The sequence below is a fragment of the Oxyura jamaicensis genome, chromosome 1, assembly GCF_011077185.1.
Source record: "Oxyura jamaicensis isolate SHBP4307 breed ruddy duck chromosome 1, BPBGC_Ojam_1.0, whole genome shotgun sequence".
Classification (NCBI taxonomy): Eukaryota; Metazoa; Chordata; class Aves; order Anseriformes; family Anatidae; genus Oxyura; species Oxyura jamaicensis.
The window spans coordinates 107,351,759-107,366,375 of record NC_048893.1 but is presented as its reverse complement, the minus strand read 5'-3'; positions in this window follow the sequence as shown (position 1 = coordinate 107,366,375).

Genomic DNA, 14,617 nt, shown 5'->3' with positions numbered 1-14,617 from the left:
TTCATTTCAAAACAACCTTGAAATGTCTTTCATAATGACTCCATTACATTAATGATTCAAAAGGGGGAGTTTAGGCAGCTGTCTACCAAAATTCTGAGTGTTGATATAACAAACTTAATAGGTACTAGATAGAACATTTTATCAGGCACATCAGAGGAAAGATTTTCTTGAGGGTTATGTAAATAAAGCATCTTGACAGACCGTAGGAAAAAAACATTAATGTGCAAAATATGTTGTCTCTATAGCTGTACATACTGTGGATGATTGATGAGTATTCATATAAGGCTATTTTAGTAGAAACATTTGTGAAGTCACACGTTCAGTCAAAAAAAGAATCAGAATTTGGCCCATAATGAAGGACTTCATCACAGCACAAGACAATCAAGACAAGACTGCCACTAAAATATTCTACATTAATGCTAAGGACTACGGATTCGACTCCACACTTGCGATAGCTTTCTATAGAAACAAACATCTGCTAGCGCTTCATAAATTATGACACAATCCTGTATTTCATGGATTTTGCAGGTTTTTGATTAACTTAACATTTATTTAAGCACATTCCTGTTTTTATTATTATTATTTTAAGGAAAAGTAAAAAAGAGAAGACAAAAAAAAATGTCAGAAAGAATAAACTAATATATATTGTGGGAAGGAGCCTGAAGATTAGCTTCTTTCTGGCTCAAAGAGCCAGCCTGCAGTCAAAATGTGAGATATGAAGATTGCTTTTTTTTTTTTTGGGTGGGGGGTGGGGTGGGGGGGGTGGGGAGCATGGCTTGTAAGGCTATATAATGTAACATTTTCATTGGACTGCACTCAAATCTTCATCCAGCAACAGTCTCCTTAAGCTGCCCATTTTTTATTTTTTTTTCACATGCACACCTGTTAATGTATTTTAAAGGAAATGCTAAAAATACGTTACAAGTAGAGACATAACATATGTCAGTAAGAATAAATGAGGTGATTTAGAATTGTATTAAAAATCTTCAAGGTGCCTGGCTGGTAAGCCATGCTCTAAAGCACTGCATATTGACCTCATCTGGAAACAAGCCAAGCAAGAAAAATGGCTGCAACTGATCCTTGTCACTCCTGCTCTCTTTGTGTAGCACGTTACACCTTGGCTTTGGTCTCTCACTGTGGAGCTAACATTTGTAAGAAATGCTGGAAAGCGTTTTGTGGTCTATGGTGAGTTGGGTCAAATGCAGTCACAGCTCTGCAGGTCTGCACCTATTGCAGAGTTCCTTGTAGACTTGGGGGACTAAACTCAAAGCCCTCTTTGGTCTCTTTCAGCTGGGAGAAAAGAGGAAAATAAGAGTGGGGATTTAAAACTGCAGAGGCTGAGAAATTGAAAAGGAACTTACAGGGACAAATTTTCTAGCAAGAGGAAACATTTTAAAACACAAGGCAAACTGCACATTGAAACAGGGAAATAATTATTTGCTTTTGAAAGATCTTTTTTTTTTTTTTTTTTTTTGTATGGTATAAGATAAATGACAATTTGTTTTCTTTTTGCACAGTCATTGTGTTTTCTTCAACTGCCACCTGTATTACTAATAGATCAGAATGTGCCAGGAGTGAGGCATTTGGGCACATTCAATCTCCTAGGGTGCCTTTGCTGCCTAAAGACAAGGCCAGGAAGCATCTGCTTTTTGGAGACTTATTTCCAGAAAGTGTGGGGAATTTTGCACTCCTGAAGCAGAACGCCGAGGCCAACAGAGCTGATAGCTGCATCCTAACTAATCGAGAAGAATTTAAAGACTTTTAAGTCCACCAGATGTGTACAGACATACAAATTAGATGCATATCTACAAAGATGATACAGAAATGCTACAGAGTTATACATCAAAATTGCCATTATGTTTTTCAACTAGAGGGAGTAGTGCACATCTGGAAGTAAATGTTCCCTAAGTTATAGACAATCTGTAGTTATCTATAATATTCTCACTTTACAAACAGATTTTTGAAACATCACTTTCAAAACTCTATTAAACTTAAACAGATGTTCAGTCAAACAAAAATCTTGAAAGATGTTAAACTCTATGAGATAAAATTAGGGATGGAAACAAAACCTGTAAATGGATACATAAACAAGCTCACTATCTAATAGGTCTACAACAATTGCGCATCGAAGAAAAGTGTTATAAATCCTTTCTGCCTGTCATAGCTCAGTACATATGTTAAAGAAACCAGAACTAATCAAACTCTGAAAGATAGACTGGTGGTCTGATTACCTAATTCACCTGACTGTAATTAATTTTTCTAAAATATCCTAGACATTACAGTTAAAACTATCAAATAAAAATCCACTTGGCCACATTTTTCTCATTTACAGCTTAAAATAACAAAACTGACCTTGTTGTGAGGTAAATTCTTGAGATTAATGACCAGCTTGGGTTAATGATCCCTGGCTGTGCTGCTGACCTTCATCTCCTCCCAGCCAGTCATTAATCCTCAGGAAATTTACTGCACCTTGATTGTTATTACTTACATAGCCCATGTGTAATCCTCAGGAACTGTGGCAAATATGTAAGTGGTACTTCACTCACAGAACTCTTACAGCAGAAAACAAAGCAAGAGCAACTTCCAAACTTCTACAAAGCAGAATGGCAAATCATATGACTTTGGTCAAAGTGTTAATAAGAACCTTGCATTCAGTGTGTGCAGTTTTCTCTGTATGAGTCCTGGAGCAGTTAATGAAGAATATTGCAGAATATGAAAAATGTAGCATTTGGAATTGTCTGTCTAGATCAGGCATTTCTAAAAGAGCTATGAAGTTTGCATTTTAAGGCCAAATACAATATTTGACCTTGATGTAATTCTTCAAAGTACCATTCATTCTTCTTTCATTTAAGTAGTGCAAATTGGAACAATGCATTTATAAGTGTATAAAATGAGTAAGAAGGATTTCAGGTATTTGCTCCTCAGTTATTTTTCCCTGCCCACCTGTCACATAGTTAACTCCTGCACTTAGCTACAGTTTATAGATGGAGATTTTGAGGCAGAGAGGAGATGAGATTTGCCTAAGACTTTACAAATATCCCCATGTGGAGTTATAATTGGAAGATTAGATTTTTTTTTTTTTTTTTTCCTAGTTAATGCTAATGTGAGCATTCATTCCTGAAGACCATTTTGCCCTTTCTTTCTGTGCTAAGGATTGTGTTCCCGATGACAGCGTGAAAAACTGAGTTGCCTGTCCTAGCATGAAGAACATCAGAGTTCCAGGTTTAGTAACAAACAGGAAGAAAAAACAAAAAGGTGACACAACATTCCTTTCTAGAGCTTCTTGAATGGGTGGTTCTGGAAAAAACAGAGAAACAAGCAAAACCAAAAACCAGTATTGCAGCTGAACTTGAAGACATGAATACTTCATAATGTCAAAAGCCTTCCCACTAGATTTGGATCTAACTATGCTTCCTTTTTGCCCAAGAAACGAACCTTCCGCTCCTGTGGAAGAGGTTACACAGCTGGGCACAGCGGTGTCACAAGCTGGATGGCTGTGCCCAGGGTGCCCAAATACAGCCCCTGCATCCTTCTGCCGCTGGCACAGAGATGTAATTGGGAAAGAAGTGCAGTAGCCCCAGGCTGTGTGCCTCCTGCTGACACAGCTCATAAATAGATAGCTGTGTGCAACACAGCGTGGCAGATAAGGATAAACACAAAATTTATCCTGCTGCTAATGCCACAGTAAGAAGTCATACCTGGGGAGAGAGGCTTGTTCTCCATCTACAAGCATCTCCGTGGCAGAAAAAGCAGGAAATAAATAAAATAAATAAATAAATTCCACAGTCAGCTGGCTGTGATGAATCCATCTGGTAGTAGTCAGGGGCCAGGTGTGGCATAGGCCACTGCAGCTGGGACAGTTATGGGCTCCCTGCAGGCCTTTTGAAGCTGGCTAGTCTGCACGCGGAGCCAATGAGACACCCATTGGAAGAGGAAAAACAACAACAAACACCTGTGTTCTTAACCCTTAGGCATTACTGATATGTATGTAAATGGTTTTGCAAAGGAGACAGAATCTTATTCAATTTGTAATTGCACATCAACTTACATCATCTCCCATTCTTTTTGCCTTTCTCGTTTCATTTGTCTACCTAACTAGGCCCTGCATTGCTTACCAGCAGTGTTCTGGCTAAAGAAAACTGGACAAGAAACTGAGGAGAACAGTGGTACTTTAACCAGCTAGAAAGATAACCTTTGAAAGACTTTTTTTTTTTTTTTTTTTTTTTTTCCCCATAAATAATTGATTTCAGTGTCTTCCCAGAATTCCTAGGTCTCCCAGTCTGAAAGGAAAAAATAAAAACAAAACAAAACAAAAAACCAAACCTAGGAATAAAAATAAACCAGCTACTCAATGTTTTATTTCCACTGTAGTTTCTGGCTCTGTGCAGATGTGGACTTAGCAAGCAAAGGAGTGGTTTTCCCAAGAGAAGCAAAAGCATCAAAATGCAGTTACTTTATAAGGACTGTTGTTACAGCAAAAACATTTTTAATGAGAAGGAGAAGTCATATTTCTTCACACACTATATATAACTTTATAAACCCTTCCTTTGAACTATTTGCATGCAACATAAGCTGCATCCAAAGTTAACATTTTATTAAAAGTTTCCCTTCCATGTTTTCATAATACACAACTTAAAACCATATGACTTTTCTCAAGGTCTAGGAGAACTTTGCTGAGATAAAATGAGAAGAACTTCAGAAGTCAGTCAAAAGTCTGATTTTAGTGCAAATGTAGTTCCTTGTAATGGAGTGGAAGAAAGATGGGAAAAGATCAAGAACTGGCAGAGTTTATATATCTGCAGGCCCTGTGACCTGGTGAGGTAAGGATAAAAATCTTCCATCAGTGGCAAGATGTTCAGAAAAAGATGGATTTTGCTAAGGATGTGTTTTCTGAGGACAGCAGTGGGTGCTGGTGGATCAGGTATGTGGCAGCTGGTTGCAGTAACAAGGGATGAGAGGCCGAAGATCTGCTGGAGTCAGACAGCCTGGCTGCTGGAAAAAGGAGTGAGCGGATGAATGAAGGAAGGAATAGACAAATAGATACACTCCATCTCAGATAAACTGCAGCACCATTGCAGTATACCAAACAGCTTGATGCACATACTGATGTGCATACTGATACAGCTTGATGCACATACCAGCTAAAATGCAGATTTTCTTTCAGGGAGACTGAAAGAATTTACTTAAGAAAACATGCAAGTAACAAACCTTATTTGTCTCATCTGTTCCATAACATAAACAGAAATGTTTTTTCTCCATATCTTTTTTTGACCTTATGACATTTCACTAACATAAAGTTTATCTAAAAATTCTTTTTTTTTTTTTTTTTTTTCCCCCGAATATTTTTTCTGATGTCACACTGAGATTGTAATATGAGTGACATTTTTAGAAATGTCAGTGATACAGATAATAAACATTAATGACTTCTCTAAAAGTCAAAATTATGCATGACTTGTCACCTTTTCAGTACTTTTCCATCTCTGTCCCAATATTCCATATCTGAAGCAAACATACTCAAATATTTGGTCCTTAATCAAGCAGCTAGCTTGAAAAGACTTCTAGAAATGAAGAGCTATGTAGACAAGCAGACGATGTACTATGTACTTTTGGTATCGCAACAAAGATTTCTTTCTTTCCTCCTTGCAGAAAAGGAATATATGAATGAAGAGCTTTGGTTACTAAATACATGCAACATAGATACATTTATTAGTGACAGAAGTAGCTCACTGCCAACTGAGATTTTCCAAAGTCCTTACTTTCAAAGTCTTACTTAAAGGACTGTTCTGTGTAATTATGCATTAATAGCAGCAATTTGATGATATTTATTAAAATACATTAAAGGAAGAAGATGCAGAAGATAGAATAACTGTGGTTTTAATAGACTTAAAAACAAACAATCCAATACATTTTCCCACGAGAAAAAACAGTGAATGATCATGCAATTAGACAACAAAAATATAATACATAGTGTTAGGACATTGAATTAAAATTGCCCTGATTAAATTAAATTTTACATACCTTAACTTTTGAATGCTTCACTTTATAACCTTAATTTTATTTTAGTGTACTTAAATTGCATAATGCAAATTATAAGGAAGAAAAGAAACTTAAGAAGAAGGTGTGTGTATATAAGTTACTATTTGTGTGTGTGTATATATATATGTAAATTATAAAGATCACCAAAAACCTGCCATGGATATCCCTGCACTAGCCGTAGTTTTTCTGAAGATCTGCATGTTGACATTGTTCTTCATTGTTACTGGTGATGTTTTATTGCTTCTGAAGGCCTGCTCCAAAAATTACAGATAGATTTCATATTATCCCTATTATCATAATGTTTATTATGTTTTGCTGTGAGAAATTCACAGAAAGAAAAAAAAAAATATGGCAGGAAAGAAGATACAAAGGAATAAAAGAGAATCTCACCTGACATCTAGGTGTTAAAGCTGCATTAACACTAGCAATTTATTCTGGAACTGTAGTGTGTTTTTACAATGATCTGATTACCTCCATTTCACTGTGCATTGATGCAGCTCGTGGAGAGGTTTCAGTCTTTGTGAATGGGCATCACTTTAGAGGAATCTAAACTGGAACCTCCTCATCAGCATAGTGCCAGTCCTTGATGGGGATACCATGAGTTGGGGTGTAGGCTGCATCCATTTGGGAGATCCTCCAGGATTCCTGCTCATGCCCAATACTGTCTTGTGCCAGCGCTCCTGGGAAACGTGCAGATTTCTGTACATTTTGTACCTTTCACTTGCTAAGGTGATGGGGTGGGAGGGGAGCACTTGGGGATGGATGAGCACATGGAGAAACTGGAGCACTGGGCTTATAGCTCTGGAGAAGTGATGCACATCGCAAGTCTGTCTGTAAGGACTACCTTGCCTTTAGAAATAGTCCTCCTAGGGAGGACTGAGCTGATGTGGCCCTACTAGATATCTCTTTGCAGTTGCTGCTCTGGGGCCTCCTCCTTGCTCTGAATGCTCTGGGTGATGGCTGGGAGAATGGTGCTGTGCCCAGAAGTGCAGTGCACCTCCGTTCCTGCCCAAGGCATGTGAAAGGCACGCTCAGGCTGAAGGGTCTCTGAGTGTTCTGTAGTGTTCAGTAGTCATCAGCCAAGGAAGGGCAGCCAGTCACGGTAGTGCTCTTCTCCACTATCACCTGCATTTCCACAGCACTGGTTACATGGCCACCCACCTTCAGTGCCAAGCGCAGCAGGGGTGCAGTCCTGCCCTTGGATATCTTTGGCCCAGGCCTTCCATGGAGACCTAGCATGACTCTGAGCTCGACCCTTGGCTCTGAGGGGCTGGAGGCTTGCAAGAGCACAGCAGTCCATGTGCAGGATTGCTGTCATTCCTGGTTTCAGCAGGCAACCCTTGGATGAGGCCTGGCATGAGTTATGTCTTCCCTTGCTTTTTTGGGCCATCGATGATGGGCTGTCACTGCCTGTGGGGCTCTGGGCCCACCATGCTGTCTCCTCCACTGATGTGAGATGGGTGGGAAGCAGCTGTCTCCAGCTGGGGACAAGAGGAGATGCCTGGACAAGAGCATAAGAACAGGGCAAACATTGCTAATACATTTTCTTATCTTCCCATACCTACAAGTGATGGAAGAAACTGTTTTGTTTTCTGACTGACCCTCATTGCCCCAAATTACCTGCCTGAGCAGCATCCATCCAGAATACCTAAACCAGCCTTTCCCTCCTGATGGTGGGGGAGGAGGACTATTGCAGCTCTGGCACAGGGAAGGGCAGCTTCTGGCTCTCTCTGGATGACCATCTGCAAATGTTGGTGCATGGGAGCTGTGGAGTGGGGAGGGAGAAGTAAGGGCAGGGATGCACATACTGCTGAAGGCATCCAAAGATGTGTGGAGTATTTGACACAGTCTTGGAGAGGCCTCTAGCAAGGGCCTGAATCGTTTTCTGGTGAAACAGTAGCAAAGATGCTTAAACCTACCATTACTCCCACTTTCATCAATATGAGGGGATTAGGCAGTCCATTCCCCCATCTACAGGAGGATCAACAGCACCATGGTTGTTCTTGACAGATACCTATGTGGTGTGTCCTTAAAATATCAGCGATGTAGATTCTATTAGAATCTATTACAGGCTATCTATTACAAGGCAAATAATAGGCAATCTATTACACTTCCACATTGTCCTTAAAATTAGAAAGCACTTTTGAAAATGCCTACTCTAAGTATCTTTCGTTTGAGTTCAAGCTTGACTTCTTGTTGTCTTCACCAAAGACACCAAGAAAAAAGATTACTCCTTGCAATCAAAGTTCGTTATTACATCTGTCACTTACATTACCTACTTCTGAGTTATCTTTTAAGGATACATACATATATATATATATTTATATATTGTATTTTAATAAATAAACACTGAAAAGCATTTTATTCAAAGGGTACATGTTAAAATCTACAGCAAGGGCTGTACCAAAGCTCCTTTGCAAATAAAACTGTTATTTAGTGCTTAATTACTTGCTACCAATTTGAATAGATGCTGCAGTTAAATATGGTCACACCCGATTCACAACATATGTGCCAGAACAAGAGAAAAACAATTGGTCCTTCTGTTCTATTCAAATCACATTTACTGTGGAGAAAAAAAGTTTCTTTCTCCATGCAGGAAGCGTTCTAAAAGGGATTCTTTTTCTCTCTAGCTATGCCAACATTCCTTTCACATTAGGAAACTTGAACAGATTTAAGCCCTCATTCAAAGCACAGTTTGTAGTACAAACATGCTACAGTTGTCAACACACAATGCACAAACACACAGGGGCAAAAATAGACAGAGTGGAGCGGACGCGAGCCCTTATTGCTAAACTGCTTGTGGGAGGGGGGAATAAAACTATTTTTATAAACAGCAAGCCAAGCTCTTCGAATTCTCAAAAAGTCTATATTTGGAGTAATTATATGACTATGTTACATCTTGGCTAATTGTAGCAGTCATGTTAAATGATTAAATTATTCAGCCATTTCCCTTTGTGTGAGAAATGGCCCCAGATGGTCACCCTCATCCATTTCATACCAGCACGGTGCAGCAGTGCTGCTTATTAAGAGCATATGGGGGAAATATTTTAAGTGCAGTGTAAGTAGCTTTATACTATAGTTCATTTTAAAGAAATAAACAAACTGCAGTAACGCCTTGAATTTTTTATTCCACAAAAGTTCTATAAAATTCGTGTTATATCCGGGCCCTTACAAAATAATTTGAGAAGCTGGCAAAAGAAAGAAGTGTTATAAAAACAAATCACTCTTCTGTATGATTCACAACATAAAAAGTGGTTAAACTAATGTTACCTATAGGATTTAAGGTATACACTCAATAAAAAAGTTCAATCTCTATAAAATACAGTTTACCTCAGCACACTTTTTCTTCATCTGCTTGGATTCCACAGGTTAGATTTATAACACAACCAAGGAGACAAGAGTTATTATTGAAATTCCACCTGTCCCCAGTGGTATGTACCCGAAAATGATGCCAAGTCTAGCATGATGTCAAAATGAATTCCCTCACACAAGAGCAGAATTAGCCTAAGTGCAACCATTTGATATTATCCAGACACTCTTAGAAAAGGGAGAACAGCTAAACTGGTCTGAATTTTGATCAGGGAAAATATTATGCAAAAATGAGGTGCTAAGGTTTGTGCTGAATGTTCATTTCTGACAAATATTTAATCAGTCTTCTCATTTAGTGCTTAGATGCAGTGGTGAACTGTTTGTGCAATGGGGTGACAGTAATATATATGAGAAGCTATCTTATTGCATCCTAATCAAACAGTACCATAACCTTTAAATTGTTATGCAAAGCATTAAAGACGATATTAATGGAAGAGCTCCTGGAAGGCTTAACATCAAAAAATGTCAGAATAAAACCACATTCACACAGTATTATTGCAATGCCAGTCCCAAGCTGGTATTCAAAGAAAACAAAAATCTCTTTTTTTTATTCATCCATTGGTGACCATGTGAACTACAGTATTCATGTATGCTATTTTTTTCCATAGCATGCCTGAAATAGGAACCATTTGGAACTCAGTTCTGGATTAGATTTTTCAAGTTTCCTTACATTTATCCTTAACAAAACAAAACAAAACAAAACAAACAAACAAACAAAAACCCACGTTATCTACATATAAGTTAGCAGAGAGGGGAGTTTGAGTGTTTTTTTTTTTTTTTTTTTTTTTTTTTTTTTTTTTAGAAATATTTGGAATTTGGTGTCTTTAAAAGTATTATTTCCTGTAACTGGATGTTTAATTTCAAGAAGATGATCCGTAAAGACTGCAGACTTAGAAAGTCATCCCCTAAGGCCTCCTGGGGAGGTGAAACTAGCCTACCCTGGGAAGAGGTCTCTCTGCATGGGTGAAGGGACACTGAAGGAATTAATTACAAGGGCAACGTGGGTGTACATGGTGAAACTGCTTTGTGTGTGTGAGAGACCTTGCAGAGGGAATATCAAGAGCAGGAATGGAAATACATCAGGATGAGATTTGAGTTAGGAGGTTCAGTAGAAAGTGTGAACAGACCTTGAAGAGGATACAGCCTCTCTAATGGTAATTAAGGAAACAGCGAGGATGCCAACCATTAGCACAAGAGTCTACAGTACTTTTTAGTGGCAGTTGTTCCTGATATTAATGGAGAAACAGGTAATTAATTCGTGGAAAGGCTGTAAATAGCATGGTGAGCACAAATATTTTGCAAAACACAAAAGATTGTCACCACTGAGTGATTTAATGGATGACTTCTGTAGCCTATTGTTTTGTATTCAATTGCTGAATCATCGCTTTTAGTGTCCATGAGGTTTATTAAGGTCAGTATTTCTTTCTCGTGTCTTATTGCAATTGAATTAATGAATGTAGTCCTTAATATACAGCTTTTGAATGGCTATTTATTTTTGCCCTGAAAAAGACATTTAGGTGAGGATTCTTAGTATCAGCTTGGGCAGATTTGTCAAAAAGATACAGAACAAAAATAGGAAAAAAATAAAAAATAAAAGGAAGAAAAAGCTCCACTATTCCTTGGCAGATGAATCTATAAAGGCAAAGTGTATCTGATGGTTGTAAACAACTTCTGGTGTTCTTTTAATGCACAGATTGGCAGAACACTGTTCTTCCTTGGGAACATAAAATACATATGAGTAAATATTGGAAACATATTGTAATTAAAAATGATGCTTTATTAATAGGTGGTTTGTGGGCTATGTGATTCTCCACCCCAGCAAATTACAAATAGTACAAACAGCCATGCTTCATGAACTGAAACGGTACCAAGAAATTCAACATAAGTACAATCCATGACATATTCAAATTGGGAAAAAACATCTGTGTGGATAAGTGTATAAACATGAAAATATATGAGATTTTGATCTGAAGCTCCAAGAATCTTTATTTCTAAAAATACAAGTTTTAGACTGAAATCTACATATTTTCCTTTGTAACATTGTACATGCAATCATACTTTAAAATTTCTTATGAAGGCTGTGGTGAGACTTAATGTTCTGAGGGACCTGTCTTTGTAAGATTTAGCATTCCTAACACAATGCCATTACCCAGGCAGTAGAAGGTGCTCTTGTAACAGCAAAAGAGGTTCCTTCATTTGACCAGTTGGACCTTAAAATTATTCTGCCCCTCATGTAGCCCAGTATTTCAAAAGCAATGGAGCCAAATGATTGCACAACATAATTGTTTTTAGTCAAGCAAGACCAGTTGAAGTTTTAGAAATTATATATATATATTATATTTATATGTATATACACATACATTCTTTTCAAACAGTTTCAGTTGGTCTCTTGGGTGTCTTAAGGCAAAGATTTCTAAACTGTATAAATATATCCAATTATTGTTAGGATTGCATGTGTTTTTATGTATGAGGAATGGTGTGAGGGATTTGGCTCAGAACAAGTAAATAAATGTCAGTATCACACACGTACTTCATGCAATACTAGTGTTGACATAGACCCTATGGTCTCAGTACATAACAGAGGCAAGTTTACAGGATTTCATCACTGTTGCCTGGGAGAACAAGTAATTGGATAATAGTTTTCCACACATTTATTCCAGGTCTTAACCTCAGATAGATCTTTCCATAGAATTTAAGCACGGGCTCAGTCCTATTTCTAAAGCACTACCTGGTACAGTCTGGTTCTACCTGACCACTTCCAGCATTTCCACCATTCCCCGACTCTCCTGAGAGTTTAAGTATTCAATAAATTCTTCAACAGAGCAACTTCGTGATCTGGGTGACTTACTCCACTGCATTTGCTCACTTTCTCAAGTCCTGTATCTCCAGCAGATGGCTTGTCCCACATGCTAGGAAGTTCTGACAGCTCTGATGGTGAAGAATATTTCACTTTCAGATAGAGGAGAAAAGGTAACTTCTACTATGTATAGTTCTTCTGTGTTTCCATTAGAAGTGATCAGTGTGAAATAACTTTCACTGTTTCCCAGGGTCACCTGTAACAACTGCTTTGAAATCTGTGTCTGCAGTCTTCAAGAGTAAGAGCTGTGTTTTGGTGGTTAACAATAATGGAGGAAAACTCAACCATTTTTTAGTTGTTTTAATACCATATCTGGTTGCTGAGAGCATATTTATATCCAAGCATTGCTTCAGTCACAGCTGAATAGTCACAGCTTTCCAAGCAATTTATATCTCTAGGTAAAAGGAAGTAGGCAATTGTGAAAAGAGCTTGTGACTGAACAGTTGTTAAAGCTTTCTGGTTCTGGTAGTTGGGACATGGTTCCTGACACTCAGAGAATGATGTTTGTGGAGGAGAAACAGCTAAGTAACACATCTTAAGTTAGCCAGAACATTTTAAAAATGTTAACATTTTCTGTAGCCTTTAATGGAAGAATTTCATTTCATTCCTCCAAGATCTAAAACAACTTACAGCTGTTACCTTCTGGAGGAAGATGCATTCCAATACATCCAATACAGTATTCCAATTCTGACTATGCACAGGAAATACTCATATGTTTTCATTCACATCTTAGTACCAGTGCACCAAAACTACCATTATTATTTGTCTCCCCCCACCTGCAAGGGGTCAGGGAAGTGTGAAAGCCTGAACATTTTATGGGAACTGCAGATGCTTATGAAACCTTTGGCAGCGACATTTCATTTTTGGCCTTAGGTGTTTATTTGATTATAATTAATTAGAAATGTGATTTTGTTAAAAAAATATTTACACAGGTTTTTAAGTAATACCAATACCTACCTGCAGAATGGAGCTAGCTTTCTGGTCTACTTGTGGCCTTTCCCATTAAATGTATTTTAAAAGGAGGAGTAATCTACTTACCAAATTTTAACAATCTTGAATAAAATCTCTTAAATTTCTTGTAATATGAGCAAGTGCTAGTGAGACTACATTAACTGCATGATCCTACGTTGGCTTGTTATCTCGTTCCATTGTAAAATAAGGCACTTGAATGCAGTAGATGTGGAAATAGGCCACCAAAAGGAGTCAGACAATTAGAGGCACAAATATGTCAAAGCAGTTCAGAAAAAAAAATGAGTAAGGAAATCAGCAGTAGGTAAATTTTATCATATGCAGTGAAATCCCAAACCCTGAACTGGTGGCCACTGCCAGCTGGAAGAGTGTTGTACTAGTGACTTGCATCATATATGCAGTGGTGATGAATCTGGCCTGGAAATATGTGGTAGACCGTCAGCCTCTTACCCAAGCTCTGTGTGTCTCTATTACTCTCTATTTTCCCGCTTGCTTACCTTGCTTTCCTTGCCTTTTTTTTTTTTTTTTTTTTTTTGTGTGTGTGTGTGTTGTTGTTGTTCTTTCTTAGTGAATATGAGAGGAGTAATAAAGCTGTCTTTTCTTGCAACTTCAAAGTAGCCTTAAAAATCTTGTAAAAGTGACAGAAGAGTGAATGAAGAAGCTATTTTTGGTCTATTTTTTTCCCTGAAATTTAAGAACTTCACATTCTTAGAATCAAAACCAAATTTTAGCTTGCCCCAAATTACGCTTCTTAAACTGATACTCTTTCCTGTTTGAGTAGCACCATCACAAAATCTATTTCAAGATCACTTATTTAATCAGGAATAGTCTTGCTTTTATAGCTGTCCTTTACAATGGAGATCAAACTATCTTGAGTATCTTTTACAGCTGTGTCTCCTGATTAATTACAGTGTTAGCAGCATGACGATTCAAATGTATATGTTCTTAAAAAAAGCCCAAACTCTGCAAATATTAAGTGAAATACATGAACTTGTTAATGATCTTTCAGAAGCAAAAAAGAAACTGATATTCTGAAGTCAAGACCTCCAAAAATAACAATCCATTTCAGTGTTGCAGTTTCTGCATATAATCAACTAGAGACCGTTTAAACACAGAATATCTTTATGGAGTGTCTAACATACACTCTTGAAAGTGTCACAATTTGTCCATTCAAACCTGACGACGTCTTAGAATCCAGGTTTACTAACAGAATCATGTCTGCATATAATGAAGGAGACTCTATACATTTCTATCATCCTTTTTTTTCTGATTTTCTGATGGATTTAATTTCAAATAGTAAATGTAACAAAAAAAAAAAAAAACAAAAACAAATAAACACATTAACTTGGTTTATGGTATTGACATTATTTCATTTAGAAAGGAAGT